Here is a 25,766-nt window from a genome sequence, read left to right on the forward strand (position 1 = left end):
ATCAAATGATGTAAAAAGGAACCCCGATCAGACACAGAGATAAACTCTCATAGGAAACTCTATAGGCCAGAAGAGAATGGAGTAACATTTTCCAGACTCTAAATGGAAAAAATTGTCAGCCCAGAAGATTCTTCCACAGCAAAAAAACAAAACAAAACAAAACAAAACAAAACAAAACAAAACAAAACAAAACACATATAGTTGACCTCTTTCAGATTTACCCTACCAATGGTACTTCAAGATGTTCTCTTGAAAGAGAAAAGGGATAACACCCAACAAAACCAAAGGCAAATCGGGAGAGCATCCCAGTGAAAGGACAACAGAAGACTAAATCAAAGAACAAAACTTATGCAACACAATCAAGGCATTGTTAAGAGGAAAGCTGATCTCAATCAATGCCTCTGTTAAGAAATTAGAAAAGCAACAAGTAAATAAGCTAATCTTACAGTTGAAAGAGCAGAAAAACAATATCAAAGCAATCCCAAGATTAGCAGGAAAAAAATAAATAACCAAAAATAAGGGAAGAAATAAACCAAATAGAGACCAAAAGAACTATACATAAAATCAATGAATCAAAGAGCTGGTTCTTTGAGAAAAACCAATAAAACAGATTCCCCACTAGCCCATCTAATCAAAAAAAAGGAGGAAGGAAATATTAATCAATAGCATCAGAGATGAAAAGAGAAATATAAGAACAGATACCTCAGACCTACATAGAATTATTAGGAACTATTACAAACAAAAATATGCCAACAAATCATAAAACCCAGAAGACATGGATAGATTTTTTGGACTCATACAATATACCAAAATTGAATCATGAGGTGATTAATAATCTAAATAGATCTAAAACATGGACTGAGATTGAATCAGTAATTAAATCCCTCCCAACCAAGAAAAGCCCTGAACCAAATGGCTTAACTACTGAGTTCTACTAAAATGCTCTCAGTGTGCAGGGAATGAAACAAATTTGAGAAAAAAGTTCATATTGTTGAGCTTCTAACACACACACACACACACACACACACACACACACACACACACGCACACACACACACACACACACACACACATTTCCATTTGGTTCCCACCATGCCCTTTACCCTATAAAGATCATTTCTGTTTTGTAGCTCAGTACACAGACTCAGCCTAGTCAGTACTTGCCAAAGGTGACATAGCTTATAAAACAGCAGAAGGGGGGAGTTAAAGCCAAGACCATCTACCTACAAATCACACAGTCTTATGCTCTTGATCTAATCAGGAAGAGAGAGAGAGAGAGAGAGAGAGAGAGAGAGAGAGAGAGAGAGAGAAAGAGAGAGAGAGAAATGCAGTCAAGACAGGATATGAACATGCCAAGGAAACCACCGGCAGCCAAACAAGGCTTTTGTACAAAACGGTTAGTTCAGCCAAACTTCTTTCACATTATAAAACTCACCCTTATTCCTACAAAGTTGTCATGCTGCCAAATCTACACACATTTCCCCTCAGAATAGGAGGATTCAAATAATAGCCCACTGGCTGAATAAATAGGCATTATTCACCTTTTCTGCTCTTTCTCCCAAATTAGATACCTTTCTTTCTCACATCTTGAAGAAAAGAAGGAAAAAATACATCCTCTGCAAATATTTATTCAGAACAGCAGGACAAACAAACAACAAACACACACACAACAATTAAACTCGATTCAAAGCATCTGAACTAAGAGATACCACTTCCAGGGAGAATAATAGTAAAGGAGCAAGGAGACCATTCATCCATTTTGGTAGTTCGGAGTAATACATACAGGACATAAACAGTTGGTGTCACACACCCTGGGCATATGCAGCTGGACTCATGCATGCAGTGTGTAAGTAACTGGAGTCAAATATACAGGGCACAAACTGTTGGAGTCAAAAAAGCAAAGTAGCAGTGAAAATCATGCATTTGGAGTAGACTCCTAGTCACCACTCGTAATTTCACTTTCTTCAGTCAATGTTGTCAGGCACTCTGTAGACCAAAGCTGACCCAAGTCGGTACTAGATTCTCAGCTAGGATTTGTCAGTTGTATGGGGTATTGATTAAGAGGAATGTAGAAGGGATACCCTAGGCTGAAGACCTGTCATGTTTCTGTACATGGACTAAGGACACAGAGGACAAACACCCAGATGGAAGCAGAGATGATAGAAGAGTCTTGTTGACATCAGCAAGGGTAGCTTAGGTTTAATATTCAATATTTTCTTTAGCCAGTCAATTGTGCTTAAACTTGGGTTCATCGTTTAAAAACTATATAGCCCAAGACTAGTCACTTGTTAGTGTTTTCTGCTTGCTTCTCCTCATTTATGAAATGGTGGATCTATTTTATAGGGTTTAACATGAGCAGTAAAGTCTTTAGTATACCTAAACTTATTGTAACAAAACCTGGTGCCTAGGACGTATAATTCTGTGTACTAAATTCCCCATCCCCAAATTTATATGTTAAAGCACTAACCCCCAACAAGATAGTACAGCAGCTTAACAATAGTTTTCCTACCATTTGCCTTAAGCATCTTTAGTAGGTTTCAGCAATGGAGAGCCAAAAATCTTAAACAAAATGATATTAGAGACATGGGTTGACAAAAGTAACTTGTAACTCCTGGCTAAGATGAAAGTGTCATTTAAGGAATAGAATTTAAAGCTGGAATGGTTAGATTTGTAAAACACACAAAAAATTGGTAACCGATGCTACAGCAGAAAGTTGTACATGTCGCAAGAGCACAGCCTTAATGGTGACAATCCAAATATGAAATATGAAGTGAAAGACTTTAGTTGAGTTTTCAAAGTTATAGAGAGCTATTTACCAATTTGCCTTACAGAGTAAAGGTCCAAATTTCAAAATTGCACTATGTAGATAACTTAATAAAACTTTAAGCATTGTTAGGTAGGGCAAAACATTTCTATCCTTTATGGTGTGTTCATTTAGGATGAAATTACTGTGAATTTTCTCAAATTTTCATAATAAATGGTCACTGGATTTAGAGTAATTCTGAATATGAAGAAAATAGACTGGTCATTTACTTTTTATTGAAAAATTTAATTTAAAATTTGATTTTAAAAATGATTTGGCTACTTCTAAATTCTTTGGAAAATTATTAGTACTAACGAGAAAAAAAGAAATAAACAATATACAAGAAGGCTTCAAAAATTTCATGGAAGATACATTTTATAAAAATTATGCATGGATTTTAAACATTTGTACCAAAGTAAGCTTATATGTTAACTACATTTTCTATGAGCTTTTTGAAGTACCCTTGTAATTATTTTATATTACTCTCTTTCTATTGGGGGCAGATGTTTTAATGCATCCCAATCTGCATAATTTTGGAGGATTCATTCATAAATTCAGTGACAACATTTGTTTACATAGCATTCTTATTTAGAGAAGGACATTACCTACACAGCTTTGTCACATTTTTTAAACCATAAAAGTCATCATATTTGTTTCTGCCTCAAACTTGACATACACACTCATGAAGTCCTTGTAGCAGGTCTTGTTGCAGAACAGAAATTTGTCCTAAAATGGAAATCTCCTGGCCTGTAAGGAATGGGCTAAAAGAAATGAGGTAAATTAAGCTTGATGTGAGAATATTTGAAATTATTGTAGCAAAGGCAGAGAAAGCCAGAAGAACCAGAATTGCGCCTAAATTAGAGAATGATTTCTGCTCAACATTGATTTATATTCCTTTGGAATATATTTAGTGTATATGATGCAGACAGTAGCTTTCAAGCACATCTAGCCATTATCTACAATTGTGTTTGAAAGTTTGTGGATGTGTTTGTGCTTCTGTATCCAGCTCTAAGATGAAAGTAAGTTCATAGAGAAAGCTACTGAAGCCAGGGCAAACTGCAAAGAAACCATCCAAATGCCTATCAGTAGTTTTTGAGGTACTGTGTTATTAATGGAAAATTAGTGAAAGCAGGATGGAAAAGTTTGCTTCCTTAGGCCACCTGTCCTGGGCAAAGACCATCAATTCATTCTCAAAGAAACTAGAGATTTGGATTGCATCATAGAACTAGATTAAAAAAACACACACAGAATAGATACTGTCTGTTAACAACAGAACTAACAGGTTCTTCAGTAATGCAGTAGCAATAAATTTTTGAGGAAAACCTCAAGACTGGATACAGCCCGGAAGTGATGACAGCATGTTACTAAGCTAATTCCTTTAGCTACAGCTTTATTTTCGGAGACTCACTCACAGAGTGGCAATGCCATTAACTCAGGATGAGGTGTTTTGCTCAATAAATAAGTCCTGAAGAAAATTTTTTGATTGGGCCTTCTCTGCTCACTCCCTTCTCCATCTTGCAAGGAGATAAACTCTGGCACAGTCTTCTTCAATGGAAACAGAAGAGAGATTGTAACCAATGAGAGCATTACTGCCTGAGAGAACAATGACTTTGGAGAGACACAAAGTGTTAATTAGCATTAGTAAGTTACACTGCCTACACTAACAGAGTTGTAAAAAAGTCTGCAAAATTGACCCATCTAGTTCATCGCACTGTCTATTCAGTTTAGAAAACTTCACATAAAAATTGAATTTAAATCTTCATTAAGATTTTTGGGGCACCAGTATGATGGTTCAAGTGGCTAATCCACTTGTCTGCAAGCATTCGTGTCCTGGCTGCTCCACGTTCAATCCAGCTCTCCAGCAATGGCTTGGGAGAGCAGTAAAGGACGGCTCAACGCTTTGGAGCCCTGCACTCACCTGGGAGACCTGGCAGAAGCTCCTAGCTCCTGGATTTGGATTGGTTGGGCTCTGACCTTGTGGCTATTTGAGGGGTGAACCAGCAGATGGAAGATCTTCCTCTCTTTCCATCTGTCATATCTGCCTTTGCAGTAAGACTTAGTATGATTCTGCTGCTTATGGGAAAATGTTAGAAAGCTATAACACGGGCAGATTATCTGGTAGTGAAAATACATTTCCTGTGAGAAAAGACATTTTCCTGTGAGAAAAAGCAACATGAGCTTTATTTTTGTTTTTAACTATCCAACAACGACATCAAAAATAAAAAGGAAAAATAGCTAAAAAAAAAAAAGCATAGACAATAAAAATGGAGTCTAGAATGCCAGCTCTTAAATGGAACAAATATTATGCAGGATATTCATCTAGAGCCATACTGCTGAAATTGGGCTGAAATGTTACAATTCAGCAAATAGGGTTCATTAAAAAATGTTGTTCATGAGTCAAGAGTTGATATACCAGGGAAGTAATGTTCATAAAAAAAAAACTAGTTTTTGATAATTACTACCATAAAGCAACTATTAAGTTTGATTAGTAAAATAGTTTGAAAGGTCTCAGTTTGGAAGAATACAGATGGGAAGCAAGTTTAAAAACATATGAAGTATATACAGGAACCTATTATTTTAAAACAACACATGATTTAACTAACATTATTCAGAGTCACTTTCATGTTATAGAACTCAATAAATAACTTTTTAAAAACTTCACACAGTTCTTGATTCACTTGTAATGTAGGGCATTACTAGTTTCATATGTATCAAGTTTCCAGGTATGGGTGTTGAAAGATTTATTCATGTTGAGCTGTGCCCAAGCATAATTTTAGTTTTCATAAACCCAAATTTGCAATTATAACTATCTGAGAAAATGAGTATTTTTCCTACCTAGCACTATAGTAAGAAGAAACATTTTCTTATAAGCCTGATTCTCACAATTGATTATTTTTTCATTTTCCTTAAACTCTTAGCTTACATTTTTCTATTAGACCCTCAACCCACCATTGTTCAACTGTCGTAAAAGATCAGCGTTACTGAACTGCCAACATTAATCTTTTCTTTGAAATGTATAAAGAAAAATAAAGGAGACACTGCAAAATGTTCTGTGGAGTAGAAGCATATATTGAAATGATAAATAACATAACCTGTAAACAGTAGTTATAATGTCCATGGGTAGAAGAAATTTCCAAATATCAAAGACAGTGGCATCACAGTCAGGTGCTCCATAAATAAGCCATGGACAATATCTGACATTGGACCTTTCATTTTTGCAATGCTCTACTAGACAAGCATGCTCCCTTGCCTGTCTGAATTCTACATGCCCATTTCCAGAAATGCTGCTGCAGATAAGTAACACTGTCATGTTCATTTTGTCAACTACATACTGATTATCCTTTCTGGTCTTCAGTTTGGGAACATTATCAAGGTCAGGAGGTACAATTTCAGAGAACATCTCCTAATGCAGTTCTATTTTATATTTTCTACAGTGGAATTCAACAAAATAGCTTTGCAGAACCATACCTATTATTTTTCAGATTTTTCTCTTACATCAATGAAAACAGGCAAAAATTAGCAATAAAGCTTTGAGGATTTGAAACCTAAATGAGAATGAAAGCTTTCACTGCATGCATTTTCATTTAATCATTAAAAATGTGATACTGGAACATGGCAAACCTAATTTTTTGAGATGCTACTTTCCCTACCTTGCTAACCTCTTCCTATTTATTTTGTGTTATTTTGACAAATCACTTATGAAGTATTTGCAACTGATGCACATATCACAAAATTATTTCTGCCAAGCTTCCTCTGTGACCTGCCCGTGGGACATGACATGCTCTAAGATGCATCGCTCTATCAACCCGCATTTTTCCAGGACAATGCAAATTATGACAAATTCCATCATCCTGCATTATGTACTTCATGCTAATCTCACTAATTTTAAGGAATCAGGAGGGCCTGCTATTCTGCTGAAGGGCATACTGTCTGATTGAATGATAGGAAAACATTTTCCATGCTTTTCTCACAATCCCAGCTGTGGCCACCACTGTCCCACTTCTGGCAGGAAACCGTTTTTGCTGGGAAACTTCCATACCAGATTAACTGTACGTCAACTGAGCTGTTTGACAGAAGACTGCATACCCAACAGGAAAAATGCTGTAACGTCCAAGAAATAAAACGCAGTTGGTGACAAAATGGAAGAAGAAATTGTACTTTTCTGATTATTGTATACTTGAATTCATTCCAACTTACTTGAACAAATTAAAACAAAATATCACTCATACAAGTGATGACCAATAATTTCTAGACTTTGATGCTTTCTCTTGGAAGTTGAATGCTGCTAGATATCTGAAAATGGCCACCTGAGAAGTGTCAGGCAGCTAATCTTGATGATGACAATTCTTCCTTGCTTCAGAAGGTGGCAGTATTACTACATGATAGAAGCCTCGCATCTACGTGATGGTCTATGGCCACATTGCTGAAATAAACATGTTTAATTCCCAAAGAAACATATATTTTATCTGCTGGCATAATTTACTTATAGCATTAAAACTCAAACATGGAGCAATTTGTAGCAATAACCATGATTATGCTGTTAGTGGCCCAAATGTCACTGTCTAGATTAGGCTAAATGATACCTAGCACCGAAGAGCTTCTATGATTTATTTTTTACGATCATGGGTAGAACTTGCATGCTTAAAAGGCTCACCAGAAAACTGCCTTCGATAAATAAAAAAAAAAAAGGATGAAAAGATTGAAAGAATTCCATGCCATTGTTAGGAGCTATGCTTGTAAAACACTGCTAAAGGAACGAGGTAGATTTTAAATCTCAGAGACGAGGTAAATATTTCGAGTATTTAATATTCTCTTTTAAGAATTTAAAATACTGTTCTATGAGCGAATAATTCACTTTATAAATTAAAATATGCCTAAAATCATTTGCCCTTTAAAATATTACCTGGAATATCAGAACAAAAAATAAGGGTTTTTAAAATACATGTAAATGTACTAAGATTGATTTTTTTTTTTTTTAGAAAATGCAGTAAATAGAAATCTGTTGGTAAGTGCTCAGGCTAAAACATGCTGTACAGTTTCAGTGTTTTACTTTTGGGGCATTTGGTCTAATGTGTTCTTGTACCTGGAAGCCACATAACATTATAGACTTTTTCAGCCATGATCATCTGTCAAACTGAAATTCTTACGCACAATCAAGGAAAAGGGAAAACAAACCATGCTAAGCTGAAAACGAACGCAAGCCATTCTAACTAAAGGTGAAAAGGATTTTACAACACGCACACATTTTACCACTCTCTAAAGTAAGAGCAAATTTAACCCAGCATTTGCATCTGTTCTGAAAGGTTGGATAATTGCTTCAATATTTTACTGAATTCTTAGATAAGCTTAACACATACCCAGCACAAATCAACGTTAAGGTATTACTAAGAAGAGACAAGAGGATCTTTAGCCTTCTTCTTTATTCCCAGTGAGACCCAAGCCCCTCAGAGGAATATGACGATGTGAACATCGTTTCAGCAAAGACATTGGGCACACCCTGTGCATGCTGTGGCTTGTTGACATGAACCAGGGCAGGCAGACACCAATAATACATGAAGTGCGGTTCAGAGGCAATTAGGATCAGTTGTCAAGGCCAGGCCATTAATGAAAGAACATGTCAGAGGAGCTAGAGACTTCAATGGTTGAGGGCAAGAAGGCGATTTAGTGTGACAGATCGAGTCCTTCCAGTGTCCTCAGTGGTACATGCTAATACCAGCCTTAACAACCTTTTGTGGCAGTGTATAATGCGACTAACATGGACTTTGATTCAGCAAAATGACTGCTGCCACAGTTAGTCTGTCTCATTTCGAACAACAGTAAAAGCATTGCTACAAATAATTACCCACTTCCATCCCTCCCTCTGCCACTTGAAACCCAGCCCTCAGTGCTCATCACAGTTATTTGTAACTAGAAGGTTAGGGTGTTTATTTTGGTTTAGGTGATACATTTTTTTTTTTGTCATGTAACCCTAACTAATTAATTGCAATGGATTTTAAAAGGTAACGTTCCATTCATTTGAGGTGAATATTAACGGTTCCCAACTCAAGTCAAATTTATCAAAAAAGAAACAATGTCCACTATAAATATTATTCACAGGTAAGAAAAAGAAGTTGCTTATGCTCTAAAACCATTAACAGCAAATTAACCTAATCTCAAAAGGAGGAAAGCAGAAGCACTGCAGAAATTACCCCAATGCCACCTTTAACAGAAAGGCTTTATAACTCAGTAGTAATTTAAAATAAAAAGCTACATGACTATTACCTGACAATCAACACCAAGTAGGAAGAATATGCTAAGCACTGTTATCAGTCCAGGAAGCACGAGTGTAACATAGCCTATTCCATAGGTTCTTATGTTACGAGAAAAGTCTACAGCACTGCACTTCTGCTTTTAGGATACAGATCTTTTATTTATTTATTTTTAATTTGTGATCCTTTCATCTTTCACTTTTTGTTTTTTTGGAAAAACACAATTCTTCTGAAGGAGGAGACCGAGTCAGGAGAAATGACGAATTTTCTTGTACTATCTTAATATTCTCATTCCCCTCAGCTTTCTAGAATTTACTTCCAGCATCTCAGTTACCAAACATGTTGTGATATCTTCATGCTGAAAACTATCAGCCTTGCCTTCTTAAAATGATCAAATAGACAATCAATTCTCTTTGCACATTTCTTTCTTTCTCTAACCTTGCCTATGGCCCTTCCTTTTCCCTGAATACTTAATTCATTATTAGCATTTGTGCCTCTTTATATAAACGCCTTTTGCTTTTTTCAAAACATGTTCAAAACTGAGTTCTAAGAGCACTAGTGTGAAGAAAAGTATCAGTACAAATAATCTAAAGGTTCTTGCAATTACAAAACACATTTTCATATACCTTTTTGTTTAGAAAGTTAGGAAAGTACTAAAAACATACTCTTTATTCAACGAAAAAGCCATCCAGACACCTAGCAGGGTAAGCTATTATTACATTAAGATATGCTAAAAAATTAAATTGTCTTTCTGATCTTAACAAGTAATGAATATATCCACTTCTGGAGAAAAATGCAGTATACTAATGATCTCTGAAAGGTTTCCAGCAGTCTGAAGACCAGCCCTTCAAGTTAGGGTATCCACGTGAAGCATGGCGTTTCTGTATCCTGTTCTAAACATATTTGATGACCATACCTTGCCCTGAACATTTAGGACTAACATGGTTCTGTAGGTGTCAGGGGGTAATATTCACTGTTTTGTCCAGGCCGTTAGCTGTCATGATGCAGAAGGAGGCCTACTGAGGTTAGTACTACAAAGTCAGCAATGATGCTATTTACTCGTAGGATCATTACTTTAGAGCTTCATGAAATAAAAAGCTTCTTATTTTGATTCAGATGATTTAAAAAATTCAAATCATGCAAAGAAAATTCTGGGAGACCTCCTAATTTAAAGAAATAATAAGTGAGCAACTTTTCTGAGATAGTTCTTGTTATTCCTTGTTATTTTGTTCAGTCTCTCCCCCTCTTTGTCTGGAAACCTGGCATTTCTCATCTGTCGTATGTGTTTACTTTAAGTGTAACATTTAAAAGTTATTATTTTGCCTTCTAAAAACTTACTCCTAGAAGGCTTGTTTTCCTTTACAAGCACAATTATATCCATTTCTTCGATCATTACCTCATATTTTAATAATGTGCTGCCATTTGGGTACAGCTATAACCATAATAATGAACATGGAGTTCAAAGATCACCAGATATAGAGATGGCATAAACCATTAGCAAGAAATATCCTACAACAGAGAGATCACACATTAAAAACTGAAATTCACTGTAGAATTTGTTATTCTGACTAAGGCATCTTTGTGTGTAATTAACATAAATCTCTTTATAAAACCTGCTAGTTTTAATAACAAATAGGACATTTTATTGGAAAAATAAAGAATAGAATACAAATAAAATCATAACATGAATAATTTAGTTATCTCCTCATAGCTCATAATGACATTGTGCAGCTATAACGTATCTAAACCAGAACTATTTTGCTTAAAATATAGGCTTATCTCCTTTTCTTATATGGCTTTGGAATTCATATCACTGCTTCCACACAAAAATATAAAACTAATCCTAATTGTTTCCAAGGCCCTGAATAGGAGGAATAGAAACTGCTTTCTCCCTTTTATGTCTGTTCAGCCTTTCTGGGAGCCACATAGTGAATTAATTCCTCCCAGATGCTAAGCCAGTACGCTGTTGGCATGAAGGAGTTAATGCAGTTTTGAAGGGCGAGTGGCTAAATTCCTTTCCTTTAGAAAGATGAGACTCTGTGATTGCTCAGAGGTGTTCCACTCTGCTATTGAGTGATGATCTAGTAAGTGGAAGGGGTGGGGGCAGGGCATGGGCAGGAATCTTTTCTCACACACAGGTCTTAACGAGACAAATGAAGAGAATGTACTATGAATGCACAAAGGGAGTTGAGTGTGAAAGCAATGCAACAGTGTTTCTCAGTAGTAAAAAATTAAAATGGAAAGGGAATGAAATCTCCCAGCAGTGATCATCCAACTTTGTTATGACTTTTGTCCAAGATGACCAAATTCTATATTAGCATAGAGAGAAAACACAGTTCTGATAAAACCTTTGGTGTTCGAATCCTTGGGTTCAAAGTTGTAATCGGTGGGGAAAGAGACTTACCGGACAGATAGTCCAGTTGTTCACTCCAACTCTAACTTCCCTTCTGCACTTTCTTTGGTATACCCACAGTCTGAAAAGAATCTCAGTTCCAAATCTACTCCAAACATAGCCAGTTGTTTCATTGCTTCCAAATCCTGCAATACTACTTCCTTCTCTCCCCTCTAATCTCGCTCCTTACTCCTACCCTAAAAGTTTCTCTTCTTTCCTGGATCCAGCCTGCTCCCTTAACTACTTAACAGAAGCATAACAAATTATTATTCCCTTATGACTAGGTTTTTACACCTTTTAATTGACCATCTTTTGAATTGTAATCTCACATCCTCTGATGATTGCTGTTACTATTAAAAGGGTCTTTAGGGGCAGGTGTTATTGTGCAGTAGGCTATGCTGCTACTTGGGATGCCCGTATCCCATTTCATAGTTGAGACTGAGATAGAGTTTTCACATTTGCACTTGAGATGGAGTCACAAGGCCAGTTCCAATCCATGATTCTGCTATTGGGCACTCTGGCAAGCAGCAGAATGATAATCCAACTCCTTGGGTTTCTGTCACTCATGTGGGAGAGCTAGATTTAGTTCTTGACTCTTGGCTTTGGATTAGTACAGTTTACAATGTTTCAAGCATTTGGAAACTGAACAGCAGAAGGAAATTTGATTCCTGTCTCTGGGACACTCGCCTTTCAAATAAAGATAAGCTTTGAAAAATAATGTTTCTAAATAGCTTTTTATTTAGATACTAGGTTTATAGAATTCTTTTAAGATCACCTAGGATTGAATCACAGACCTTCAAAAGGAGCCCTACTAAATGCAACAAGAAGCATTCTGCAACTTCAACAGCATCTCCTCTTGGATCCATATGCCTTTCCTTACCTTTTCTACCTTTTTTCCATCAATGTCTGCCAGGTTTAATTTCATATCTAATTTTATTTTTGTGGAGAACCTACTTTATGCCATACATCATGCTTGAGCTATAACAATGCACAAAAACAGATTAGTGCAAGATTAGTGCAATAAGAGTCTAGTCAAGGAAGCTAGGGAATCAGAGAGTCTCCCTGAGGATGTGAGATTTGTGCCTAGATTGGAGAGAAGATAGCCAATTGGTATGCAAGCACAGGTTGGAGCATGTGCAAAGCTCTTGCTGTAAGATGAGCCGCTGCACACCCTCACTGTTGCTGTCTGTCTTCACGGCTGGAGCTCTACCTCCTGCTGCCACATAAGGTACTTCTGGATTGCAGGGAATTACCACTTTGTTACTAGTGAGACCCTATATATCTCAATGGAAACATCTCATGTCAACACAATAGCCAAACAAATATTTAGAAGAAACTAATAGGAGTTATAAGCCAGTCTAGACAACCCGAAAAATAGTCATGTTCAGCATAATCATGTTTCAACACTATAAGCTGCTAAATACTATAATGAAAATAGAACGAGACAGCTGAATAGTAATCCATAGCCATTTTAAGGTGTACAGAACCTGGATGTATATAAACTAAAATTGAAATGTCAATGAAGAAGTCATAGGATGTGGTTAAGAACGCATTTTTTTTTTGTCTTGTAAGTATGTTTTTTTTTTTTAAATTTTATTAATTACATTGTATTATGTGACACCGTTATATAGGTACTGGGTTTCTCCCTACCCTTCTCCTAACCCTCCCCCCATGGTGGATTCCTCCACCTTGTTGCATAACCACAGTTCAAATTCAGTTGAGATTTTTCATCGCAAGCGTATACCAAGCATAGAATCCAGCATCTTATAGTCCAGATAAGTTTAACGGCTTCTTGGGGAGACCTTCTCTAATCCTAGTTCAGCTGATGTTTGCAGTTGCTGGGTTGGTTCCGTCTTGAGCCTTGACTTCCACTGGAATCAATGGGTGTTGTAGTCCATCCTGGTTCTGCTTGTCACTTACTCAGCCATCGCATCAACCACTGGGAGCTGTAGCCTAGTGGGAACTATCCCCAATAACCCCCACCTGGCCTGCCCCTGCCCTGATTTGCCAGCATGTGTAGCATCCTAGTTCAGTCTTCCCCATATCCCATTGGGCTCTCGTAAATGTAGAGGGGTATTGGAGCTTAGTTCCACTCAACCAGCTCAACTGTCTAGCCCTCACAGATGTTGTCGAGTGCCTTTCTATCTAGCCAACCCAGCCCCTGTAGTAGTTGTTGTTTTGCCCTCCCATGGCAGTGTTAATCCAAGAGGGGGCAGCCCACTATTTCCCTTCCAGGTCACTACCACTCTTGGTTTGTGCTCTCTCCAGGTGGACCTGTGGTTGGACTTGCAGTAATGGCCGCTAGTACCAATGTTTGTTGATACCAGTAGGAATAGCCCGCCCTTCCTGGCTCCTCCCTGATCTGGTCCATATGAGGCACACAGGTGCTGCAGCCCTACCTAGTTTGGTCCCAACTCATGCTCTCCAGCGGGAGTAGCTATCCAACAAGGGAATCACCCCTTATTCCTGTGTCGGCTCTGCTCCCCCTTCCTGGTTCTCACGTGTGCTGGTTGGGTGCTGCTGTCTATTCAGAGGTCCTATTGCATGTGGGTTCACATCTGTCCAGGCCTGGCCCATGATACTTTGTGTCAGACAGGAATGATAACACTGAAGTTGGTGCAGATTATGTCTTGAACAATAAACAATAAAATGGTTTGTTTCCAAGTTTTAAAAAACCCACATAATTATGTGACTCAAGGTTTTCTTCAACACTAAACCATACTAATTGTTTTAGATAACTCAAAGTAGTGCTACAGAAATTTAAAAAAAAATTAATTACTAAAACATTCTTTTCAATACTCACTTGGGCACATAACTTTAAAGATGACCATGGATGTTGACCACTTTAAAAGGTGAACACTTTAAAAGATGACCATGGATTTTGGCATCTAAGCCAGGATATTTATTTTGGCATCTAAGCCAGAATATCTACTGCTTATAATTACAAGCACACACCAGGACTGCCCACAAATACTTCGAAATAAGAACACTTCATTTATAAAGCATTGTGCCTTAAGAATGAAAGCTCAGGGCCCAGCGCAGGAGCCTTGGCGGCTGAAGTCCTTGTCTTGCACACGCCAGGATCCCATATGGGTACCGGTTCCTATATCAGCAGTCCCACTTCCCATCTAACTCCCTGCTTGTGGCCTGGGATAGCAGTCAAGGATGGCCCAAAGCCTTGAGACATTGTATCTGCATGGGAAACCTGGGAGAGGCTCCTGGATCTGGCTTTAGAACAGCACAGCTCTGGCTGTATATCTGACTTTCCAATAAAATAAAATAAATCTTAAAAGAAATGAATGAAAGCTCAGACAGAATCTCGCTTCATTCAGCTAACCTAAGTGGTGAAATAGAAAAAGTAGAAATGAAAGGAAAATCAGAGAATCTTTTATATAATACCCTTTTCATAATACTCTTTCTCCTTGTGTTCCAGTTAGTTCATTTAAAAATAAAATTATGGGCCTGGCGCGGTGGCACAAGTGGTTAAGTCCTCGCCTTGCACGCCCGGGATCCCATATGGGCGCCGGTTCTATCCCGGCAGCCCCGCTTCCCTTCCAGCTCCCTGCCTGTGGCCCAGGAAAGCAGTTGAGGACGGCCCAAAGCTTTGGGACCCTGCACCCGTGTGGGAGACCCTGAAGAGGCTCCTGGCTTCGGACTGGCATAGCATCGGCAGTTGTGCTCACTTGGGGAGTGAATCATTAGACGGAAGACCTTCCTCTCTGTCTCTCCTCTCTGTATATCCGCCTTTCCAATAAAAATAATAATAATAATAAAAATAAATCTTTAAAATAAAATAAAATAAAATAAAATTACCAACTAAGTATTGAAAAAGTAGGTTGTTTGCCATAATGGATTAAGCTGCTGTCAGTGATGCTGGCATCCTATCTGGGCACCAGCTGTTTCCTCATTGTTCCCCTTCTGATCCAGTTCCCTGTGAATGGGCCTGAGAAGGGGGCAGAGGATGAGCCAAGTACCTGGGACTCTGTACTCACGTGGTGGATCCAGATGGTGTTCAAGGCTCCTGGCTTCAGTCTGGTCCAACCCTAACCATTATAACCATTTGGGGAGCGAATCACAGGATGAAAGATCTTTGTGTCTCTCTCACTCTGTGTCTTTCTCTGCAACTACTTTTCAAATAAAATATGTAAATATTTCTTTCTTTTTTTAAAAATAACATTGTATTATGTGACACAGTTTTATAGGTACTGGGATTTCCCCCCTCCCAAAACCTTCCCCCCATGGTGGATTCCTCCACCTTGTTGCGTGACCACAGTTCAAGTTCAGTTGAGATTCCTTCATTGCAAGCATATACCAAGCATAGAATCTAGCATCTTATTGTCCAGATAAGTTCAACGGCTTTTTGGGGAGACCTTCTTAAGTTGGGTTGTGAAATTAATTCTGATCTATAAATCCAGATAAGTCTAGATTCACTGTGTAATTAAGATGGTCATATTAGGGCTTTACAAATAGAAAGAGGATGCTGTTGATACATTTTCTATAAAATAAAAGGAAAATTAAACCAATTTTCAAACATTAGACAATGATGTCATATAGATTAAAAAGTTAAGTCAAAGCGCTTTTACGTATGCATACAATATGTTACTGGCTTTTTAAAATGCACTGATACAAAGGAAACATTTTCATATGTACATAGTGCAAACTATCTAGAATGAGGCCAAATCAAGCTGAATATCACATTTCTAGCAACCGAAGAGATAAGGTCCCCCTAATGTAAATAGATACTTGGGGATGTTTATTTTCTCATTTCACTTGTCATTTTCAAAATATGCTGTATTTTCTGTGTAACCAATTTTTCATCTGCCCAATTACTAGCATTCTTTTTTTTTCCTACTATCAAAAATGATCATTTGTTTCTTTATTGCAGTAGATAAAACATCCTTTCATTGTTTCAGCTCACAAGCTGTGCGGATCCTACCCACTGTTCTTGCCTCCAGCACTTCACATTATTGGTGTATTATTTCATGCATGCCCTACTCTTTTATCAATTGCTTTTGAAGTAATGTTAATAGACTAGAAAATTGAGACATTTATGAAGTATAGGCAGTGTTTATGAAAAAATCCATAAAATATGACACAGGCAAGACAAGATAAAAGCAGCATTTTAATAGATTATGGCAAAGAGATCCTGTCAGAGTTGACAACTGAGTCCTTCGAGATCACTAATTTTTATGGGATTAATTCTGTGGTGTAAAAAACGAAGTTAAATGTCCTAATTAATCTGTAAATAGCACACCCACAATTAAACCTGTGGCCCCTTCTTGGATTGGGGTTGCAATGATTTTTGAAAAGTAATTATCTCATATTCATAATGAAGAAGGTTTTTCTTTTTTCTTTTCTTCTTAAGGCATTCCGGCTAAACATGCACCTTGATTCAAATTTGAATAGGCTTCTGATACTCAAATCAGTTGCATATTAGATTTATAAGTTACATATTACAGATGACTTATACCTTAAAAAATAAAATCTGGAGTAATTGTGGAGTGAGGTGGTGCTGGCAGGACAATGTTTTTCTGTGGTGGTGCCAACACACTTTGTTCCACAATTTATAGCACCCCCAAAAGGATTTTCCTTCTCTGACAGAGATGATGTCATAGGAAAGCATTGTTGCTTAAGAAGGAGGCAGAAATTAAATTACATAGGAGTTAGAGAATAAAGCATGGTTTGACTTTTCCATCATGATGTTGGAACAGGATGCTAAAAAATAATGATTCCATTCCTCCTCCTCCTTTTTACCTTTAATATGTAAGTTTAATAATATCTGTAAAGTATAGTAAGTCAGTATGTAGTCCAATGGAAAAATACAATTTATTAAATAATAATTTTTTCAATTCTTTGTTAGTGCAAATAATAATGCATATTAGCCTTTATGAATCACATTCATTGCTTCATCTTATCTGATATTCACTCCAAAAACAAGCATTTCTGCTAATATAAGAAGACTGAGGCTCACAGTTGTTAAACTGCCAAAATCATGCTCATATTCCTTAACCTACAGTGGATTACATCCTGATAAGTGCATTGTAAATTAAAAATATCTTAGATAAAAAATGGCATCCACTAGATCTAACTTGGTCAGCATCACAGTACACCATGTAGTATCAGTTGGTTATCTTTGTTAGCATAGAGCTGACTGGAAACTGCAGTTCAGTACCATTTCCCGGCATCACAAGGAAGCATTATAAAAAGGTACAGCCCTATCACATATTGCACTCCTTTGAAAAGATCAAAATTCAATATTCAAAGTAAAGTTTCCTGGAATGCAGATCACGTTTGGACCATGATAAAGTCTGACTATTATCAGGGATCATCTGTAAATAGAGTAAGTGGTAGAAGAGACCCCTGAAGACAGATCTGTATACCTTAAGGAAATGCCACTGTAGTCACAAATAACATGTTCATCTGTCAGTTTTGATGAAGAGAAAATTACTCAAATCAGTTACTCTAAAGATAAAATGGGGGAAATAAGCAACAACATTTTATCTGAGTATTCAATGTTTTGGAAAAATGGAAATGCAGTTTTCTTTTTAATTTATTTACTTTTATTGGAAAGGCAGATTTCCAGAGAGGAGAGACAGAGAAAGATCTTTTGTCCACTGCTCTACTCCCCAAGGTGGCCACAATGGCTGGAACTGTGCCAATCCAGAGCCAGAAGCTTCTTCCAGGTCTCCCATGTGAGCGCCAGGTCCCAAGGACCTAAACTATCATCTGTTGGGTGGATGGAAAGTGGAGCAGTCAGCTGGGCCACAAACCAGCACCCATGTTAGATGCTGGCACTTGGAGATGGAGGATTAGCCAGTGGAACTATCACACCAGGCCAGAATTATCTTTTTTTTTTTTTTTTTAAGGAAAATTATTTTCTTCCTTGGTCTCAGAAGAATATAGGATTGTGAAATGACTTTTTTTTTAAATTTATACTTTACAGCCCTGCGCCTAGGTAAATTCTAGTTAGGTGTGAAGCAAAACACTCTTCAGACAAAAACTGCATATAAATAACAGTATTTGAAAGATCATACAGGTTTACATTTCATGGCAAAGGTATAGAAACATTAAGAAAGAAATAGTGCCTAAAGTTTTTATGTAAAATTGCCTAAATATTTTGGTGGAACAAGACCAGCTAATGTATTTAATTTCATTTAACAACATTTGTCTAATTATCTGACTGACCAAATCTAGGCCAGTCTATACCTCTTACATTTTGCTCAATGAAATATTGCATTACAGATCCTAAGTGTTTTGCTCTGATTATGTACACATTATGTTGCTATGACTTGAACTCACTACTTTCAATTCTATGTTTAAGTTTCTCTCTCAACAAATTTCTTTATTTTATCAGATTATTAATGTTCATTCAAAATCTTAGGACATGTGTCCTCAGATTTAGCACATTGTTCATTGGAGCAGCATATTTCACCAGGTGAAACATTTAAGAACAGACATGCCCAGTATTATAAAACAACTGCAAAGAGCAGTCCCAGGCTGACAGAGACAAAAATAAATCTCACTCTTTTCATCTCTGAACTTTTTAATTCCAAAAAAAACACCCTAAAGCTTTTGCCTTGGGAGGAAAATATTTGAAATGCCAAATCTGGTTGTCAGTCCGTCTCTGGGTGTGTTGGGAAGGGTTACTATAGATAAGAATATTCTAAGCCTGTTTATATCCTGCATTATTCCTGATGTACCAAAGTGCCTATTTTTATTTTTGAAGTGACACTAAACTGAGAATAAAAAAAAAATAAAGAATTTGCTCAAGTCATTCTTCAAAGCTCATCTTTATGATGATTTGAAAAAGCAAAAACAAAAAGCAAGCAGCAGCTAAATTAGTCTTACTCTCACATTTTCTGAATACAAATAACAAACCAATTTAATGTACTTAGAGAGACTGATAATCAAATTTACATTTTGCCTATGTGATACTGTTGCTATGTCCTAGAATTGAAGAGAGACAACTAGTCACAGAGGAGGTACTTTTAATATCACTGTTGCACATTTTCACATGACGGCAAGTGGGAAATTCTCCTTGAATGGTCTAAGACACAAAACATAAAATTATAACATGCATTCAAGCATTCTAGAGATATGTTAGAAAGCTTTTTATGTATTTAATCATATTTGTAGAATGATAAACTTGCATACCTTTGATTCAGGTATATGCTAAAAGATACTTTACTTACAAAATCTTCACTTACTCTACAGTAACTCTTTGCGAGAGTGTGTGATGCCTCCAAATAATTACTAGTAACATTCTTTATACTTGAAAAGTATTAATTATCATTAAATAAAATAATAGCTCTAAATTTAAAGAATGTAGAACTGTTTTTCATGAGTTTACCTTTATAGTCACAGAGCCTCTGCAGAAACAAAATTATTATTTCCTAAATCATTTGCGTTCCTGACTACTCTCATGCAAAACTTGTAGGTTTTCAGTTTTGAATGATTGCCTTTTCTGTTCAAGAATCAGTATAGAATATCTGTAATTGGCTGAGCTCTACCACCTCCACTTGCCACAAAATTTGTTAAAGTTTGAGGAAATCTGAAGCAAGCGTACATCATAGATTCTTGGTTATTTCGCTTAAACCATTTAAAAACAGAATCCTGTACATAATTCTTACAAGGATTTATCACAATATAATTGTCACATTTTATAACAAAAGCTGGGTTTTTTTTTAGCCATCAACTAGAAGACACCAAATAAAAATATATTAAAATTGTGGTAGAGAATTAGCATGATGGAAGCTAAACACAGAAATAGATTTCAAGGGTCAACATGGTAAAAATCATGTTTTGTAATTCATTTTAATGGCTACTCTGTTATTCTTGTGTTGGTAATGGTATTGTTGGAACAGTAAGCCTTTCACATCTGTGCACTCTGGATCACCTTAAGCCAGCTGGTTGCTCTCAAAATTGCTCATCTTTCATTCTTGGTTTGTTCTGACCTGGGCCTTGAGCCTAAAGAGTGCAATGTGCTTTCTGCAGCTAGGATATCCTCTTTGAGGCTGTCAGACAGTCTCACATGATTGATGCGCTATTCTGGCGCTCTGGTATTTTTCCCCTTAGTATGTAGTCTCCAGTAAATCTACAGCTCACTCTGTAAGAATGCTAATTACAGTGATTTTTACTTAGGGCACACTGCTTTTTTCCCCCTTTATTTTGCAGGATCTTTGGAAGTTAGAAGCCATAATACGGTGCTTTCAAATATTTTTTTCCTAAATTTTTTTACTGTTTTATGTAAATCAAACACTTTTTCCCTATGGGAGAAAATTTAAGCAGCAGGCTCACTGAATCTCTTCTCCCTAGAACTAGGTACCCATTCTTGATGTACAATTCCTAGACCTATTTAAAATTAGAAATCATTTATCTACTTGCCTTTTCAAATCTTTTGTTCCTATTACTCCTTACTATGCTAATTTTCCTTTAGATCTTGATCCATTCCATCCTGATTCCGTCCCCCTTATTGAGCCTCAGCAGGGTGGGGGTCAGACTTTCACACTGACACATTGGCTTCTTTGCAAAACATACTGACAAGAAGACTTCCACCAGATTCAGAGCATTGATTCTAAATTTTCAGACTTAAATTGCACCATTTCTTCCAAGCAGATGGCTTTGAATCTCCAGACTGATTGTTTTTGTTTCTGTTTTCATGGGACTTACATAAACTCTCATTATGAAGTGAAGTACTGAGTTTCTAGTCTCGGTTCTTTGATATCATTCTTGACCACATTTAAACTTTTACTTCCAATACTCCTTCATTAAGTTGTCAGAACACTAGAGTTCCCAGAACCCTGTAAGTACCTTCGCAGAGCCTACTGCAGAGTACACACTCATAATGTTCAATCTGATGTCAACAGAAAGATCTAGACAGGGGAAGGCCCAAAAGGAGAGGTGGGGTAGGCGTCATTGGAAAGCAAAGATAGTTCTATCAGTCTCTTTTTTAAGTGTACCCTGACATTGTTGGTACAGACAATGTCAGTCCAGCATCCCACTCTCTACACATGTCCAACAGTTTCATTGGGATTCCATCTTTCGTCTGGATGCAGGGATGCATGTTCCATTACACTCCCACGTCTGCAAATAATAGACCCCAGAGTTATGATTCCTTATGTAGGGCTACAGTATTGTAACAAAATGGGAAAACCTGATGGAGGGTGGGAGTTTGGGGGGAGACTCCCAGCCTACACAAAATTGTACCATACAATTCAAAATTCAAAATAAAAATATATTAAAAATAAATAAATTTAAAAAATAAAGCAAAGATAGGTGGCCTAAACTTATGTACAAAAGGAAGTTTCAGAGCAAGGTGAGTGAAAGAGAGCATTTCAAGGACAAAGGAAAGAGGAAAGAGAATCTGCAGGTTTAGGGTTCTTCCAGGATAGGTGGTGCTACACCACAATTCAGATCAGCTTAGGTAACCTACAAAGCTATGCTCTAAAATATCTGCATTAAATTTCTTGGATATAAATTTCTTATTCGTTCTAAGAGAATCATTGATAACCATATGGTAGTGAAATTGGGTGATCCTTATAAGTCTTGAAAATGAATAACACTATTAAAATCTGATGGCATAGTGTGCTTCCAGATTTGAAGTTCTGAGAACAATAAATCACTTACTTCATATTCAGGACAGAATGCATAGCCTCAATTTACCCATAAAAATATTATATAATATCACCACAAAACTTTTTTCTTATTAATAAGAGCAAAGAGATGCACGTTTTCGAGTGTCGGTAAAAGAGAAAGAAAACGTTGTAAAGTGTTCAAAACAATACGATTAAAGATATCTTTAGACCAAACAATAAGATTAGAATAGAGATGGAAGCTTGGGAAAAATACATCAGTTTTAAGTATACTTGTATGTAATACAATACTCTTATTTTTAGGGAAAAGATACTCAAGTTAGGACTAAATAGCCACAAAAGCAACTTCTAAAAGGTTCAGAGAATAGTTTTTTCTTTAAACTGCATAAACATTAGAAGCTGAAATATTTTGTAACTTAAGGATATGTTTGTTAAAATTACCTCACGCCTACTATATTTAAAATATAATAAATGATATTTGAATATAACAATGAGAGGATCAACACTCTGGATAGAGTAAGATGTGCTTATCTGGAAATAAGCAGATAAAGAGAACTGCCAAAATAAACAAGTTCAAAGTGAGAACGGACATTCAAAGTACATGTTTATGTTACTGGAACATCTGGTACTAACACTCTCCAGTTTGCATATGTTCTCACATACTTATTTATGTAACAATCAAATTCTAAACATTCCAGCTGCACTTGTAAACCTTTTATGAACTGAAGTCATGTGCACAAGCTCGGCTACGATATCCTTCACAGGAGGAGCGTGAGGAAACTATTAACTCTAACAACTGAAGCCGGGCTGGGGTGTGACTCTGACATCGTTAGGAACCAGTGCGAGAACAGAGCTGCTGGCTCCCATGAGATGCACTCCATTCTCCCAGGCAGAATCAGAAATACCTGGCTAATTTGGCATCATTCTGGCATATAATTTACGGAGGAAACAAAGTGGCTGAAGTGCAAAGGGAGCGAAGTGCACAATGATATAAAGTCCAGAAGAAAAACAGCACTCGATATTTAAGTAAAAATAAATTCCTCAACTCACTCTAGGGCTCTAGTGCCACACTCATGTGGCAACGCATAAAATACAAAACATGGCATGAACCAGGAGGTGTTTCTGTATCACAACCATTTAATACTGCTTCTAATGAAAATTAGTTGTGTTGAATTTGCCCTTTTCCAGGGTAGTAACAGCCTTAAACTCATTTTAAATAATTAAAATGCGAGAACAGAAAGAAGTATTTCTATGTTATTTTCCTCCAACGTTTGCCTACTCATTGCTTTGACATGATTTGTATATAAGAAACATTGCAAAATGAAACTAACTCACCATGTTATCATTATCCAAGTGTTTCTGTCAGGTTGAGGTTAAAAGAACATGCCTTTCAGGAAAAATAGATTCTTTTCCACTCTTGATAGAGCTGGCACCATAAAAAACATTTCTGGCAGAATTAATCACCATTATAACATAATCTGTTGATGTTGAGTTGTAAATATCTATAATCTGTGAGATCTTTGTGCATGTACTTCATGACAGTCAGTGGTACTTCACTTGCACCAGAACCTGAAATAAAAACTTTTAGAACCAGAACTTTTTATCTCCCACCATTTTTTGATTTAGTGTTATGTACCTTTAGCATGGTGAATGTCAATCTTTGAATGCATCTAGGGGCTGACCCTGAGAGAGAGCAGGTAAAGCTTCTGACTGTGGTGCTGGCATTCCATCTGGGTGCTGGTTTGAGTCCCAGCTGCTCCACTTCCTATCCAGCCTTCTGCTAATGTACCTAGGAAAGCAACCAAAGATGACCCAAGTGCCTGACTCTTGCACTCACATGAGACTTGGAGGAAACTCCTGGCTCCTGGCTTCAGAGCAGCCCAATTCTGACTGCTGAAGTCATTTGGAGAGTGAACCAGTGGATGGAAGATCTCTCTGTCTTCTCTTTTTCTCTTTGAAACTCTGCCTTTCAAGTAAATAAATCAATCGTTTTAAATAGTACATTTGAATTACCTGGGGGAACTTTGTAAAATTGCACACTGGTCCCTATCCCAGACCAATTACGTCACAGTTAAACTCAGACATTAGTGCCATTTGGTTACAAAGCCCAAGTGGACAAAGCTTCCAGGAATGAGGACAAGCATTCCTTAGGGATCAGGGGATTACTCTTAAACTATGAGATTTTTGTCATGTAATTGAAGCACTATGCTCTGAAAATTTCAGTAATAACACATGCTTTCAACCCTAACTCTTTTCATTTCTTAAGTGACTGGCCAAGAATAGTGAGTGTAGCCTACATTTCATGGTTTCTTCCATTTGCCTGAGGAAGGGTAGAGCAAAAAGTTATTATTTTTTAAAATTTTTGACAGGCTAAAAAATAGTGTCAGTTCTTGCTTACAAAAGCATTCTTTATGGTCCTGAATGTGAGAAAGAGAAGTTGTAGGAGCACAGTTAAGTCCTAAGCAGAATAGGCATTTATCATGCCTTTCAGAACTATTTGAAAAAAATGCCCCCCCACATATGAAATTCTTGAACAAAAGCAAAGGAACAATCTGAAGTTCACTTTACACAGAGCGATACAGGTCTTAGTCTGCCCAAATAATTTTAGTATCCATCTGTTGCTTTAGTGTAATTAATTACTAGCAGTAACTTATCTGAGACTCAGTATTTTGTTTACAACATACATTATACTGCAAGGTACTCAAAGGTCCTCCTTGAGCAGATAATTTGGTTTCAAAGTAGAGAAAAAGATACATGAATTGCACATAATAAATACTCAATAAATGAGTTGTATATAGTAAATACTGAATAAATACTAACTGCTATATGATTATTCTAATTGTTATTCATTCATAACAAGTTTTAATGGTAACCAAAAAAAGATCAACAGAAAGCAAAACTACATCTCTAGATTTCAACCACATCTTGGTTATTTAAGCTTGATTTCCTCTATGTTCCACAAATAGTTAGATAACATCATCTTCGAAAATTTACAGGAGCTGGTGCTCATCTTTCCAAATTTATGGGGGCTGGTGCCATAGTGTATCAGGTAAAGCTGCTGACTGCAGAGCTGGCATTCTATAGGGGTAGCAGTTCAAGTCCAAGCTGTTCTTCAGTCCAGCTCCCTGCCAATGTGATCGGAAAAACAGCAAAAGATGGCTGAAGATCCTGAGCTGCTGAACCCTTGCGGGACACCTGGAGGAAGATCCTGGCTCATGGATTCAGCATGGCCATTTAGGGAACAAATCAGCAGAGGGAAGCTCTCTCTCTGTCTCTGTCCCTTTTTGCTCTGAAATTCTTCCTTTCAAATAAATAAATAAGCAAATAAATTTTGAAATAAAATGGAAAGCAGCCTACTTTTTTTTCTACACAAAAAATATAGTTCAAGGTAATTTTAAAAGGATTTATCTTCAAAATGTCACTGAGATTTGTTTCTTTGTTTCGTTTTGTGTTTGAAAGGCAGATTTACAGAGAGACAGAGACAAAGCGATCTTCCACCCACTAGTTTAATCCCCAAATGGCAGCAATGGCCAAAGATGAGTAAATCTGAAGCCAGGAGCTTTCTCTAGGCCTCCCACGTGGGTCCAGGTATCCAAGATGTTGGAACATTTTCTGCTTCTTTGCAAGGTCATAAGCATGGTGCTGGATCAAAAGTGGAGCAGCTGGGACATGAACCAGTGCCCATGTGGGATGTCAATACTGCAGGCAGAGGATTAGCTTGTTAAACCTTG

The sequence above is a fragment of the Ochotona curzoniae genome, unplaced genomic scaffold, assembly GCF_017591425.1.
Source record: "Ochotona curzoniae isolate NIBS_2020 unplaced genomic scaffold, NIBS_Ocur_1.0 scaffold_4701, whole genome shotgun sequence".
Lineage (NCBI taxonomy): Eukaryota > Metazoa > Chordata > Mammalia > Lagomorpha > Ochotonidae > Ochotona > Ochotona curzoniae.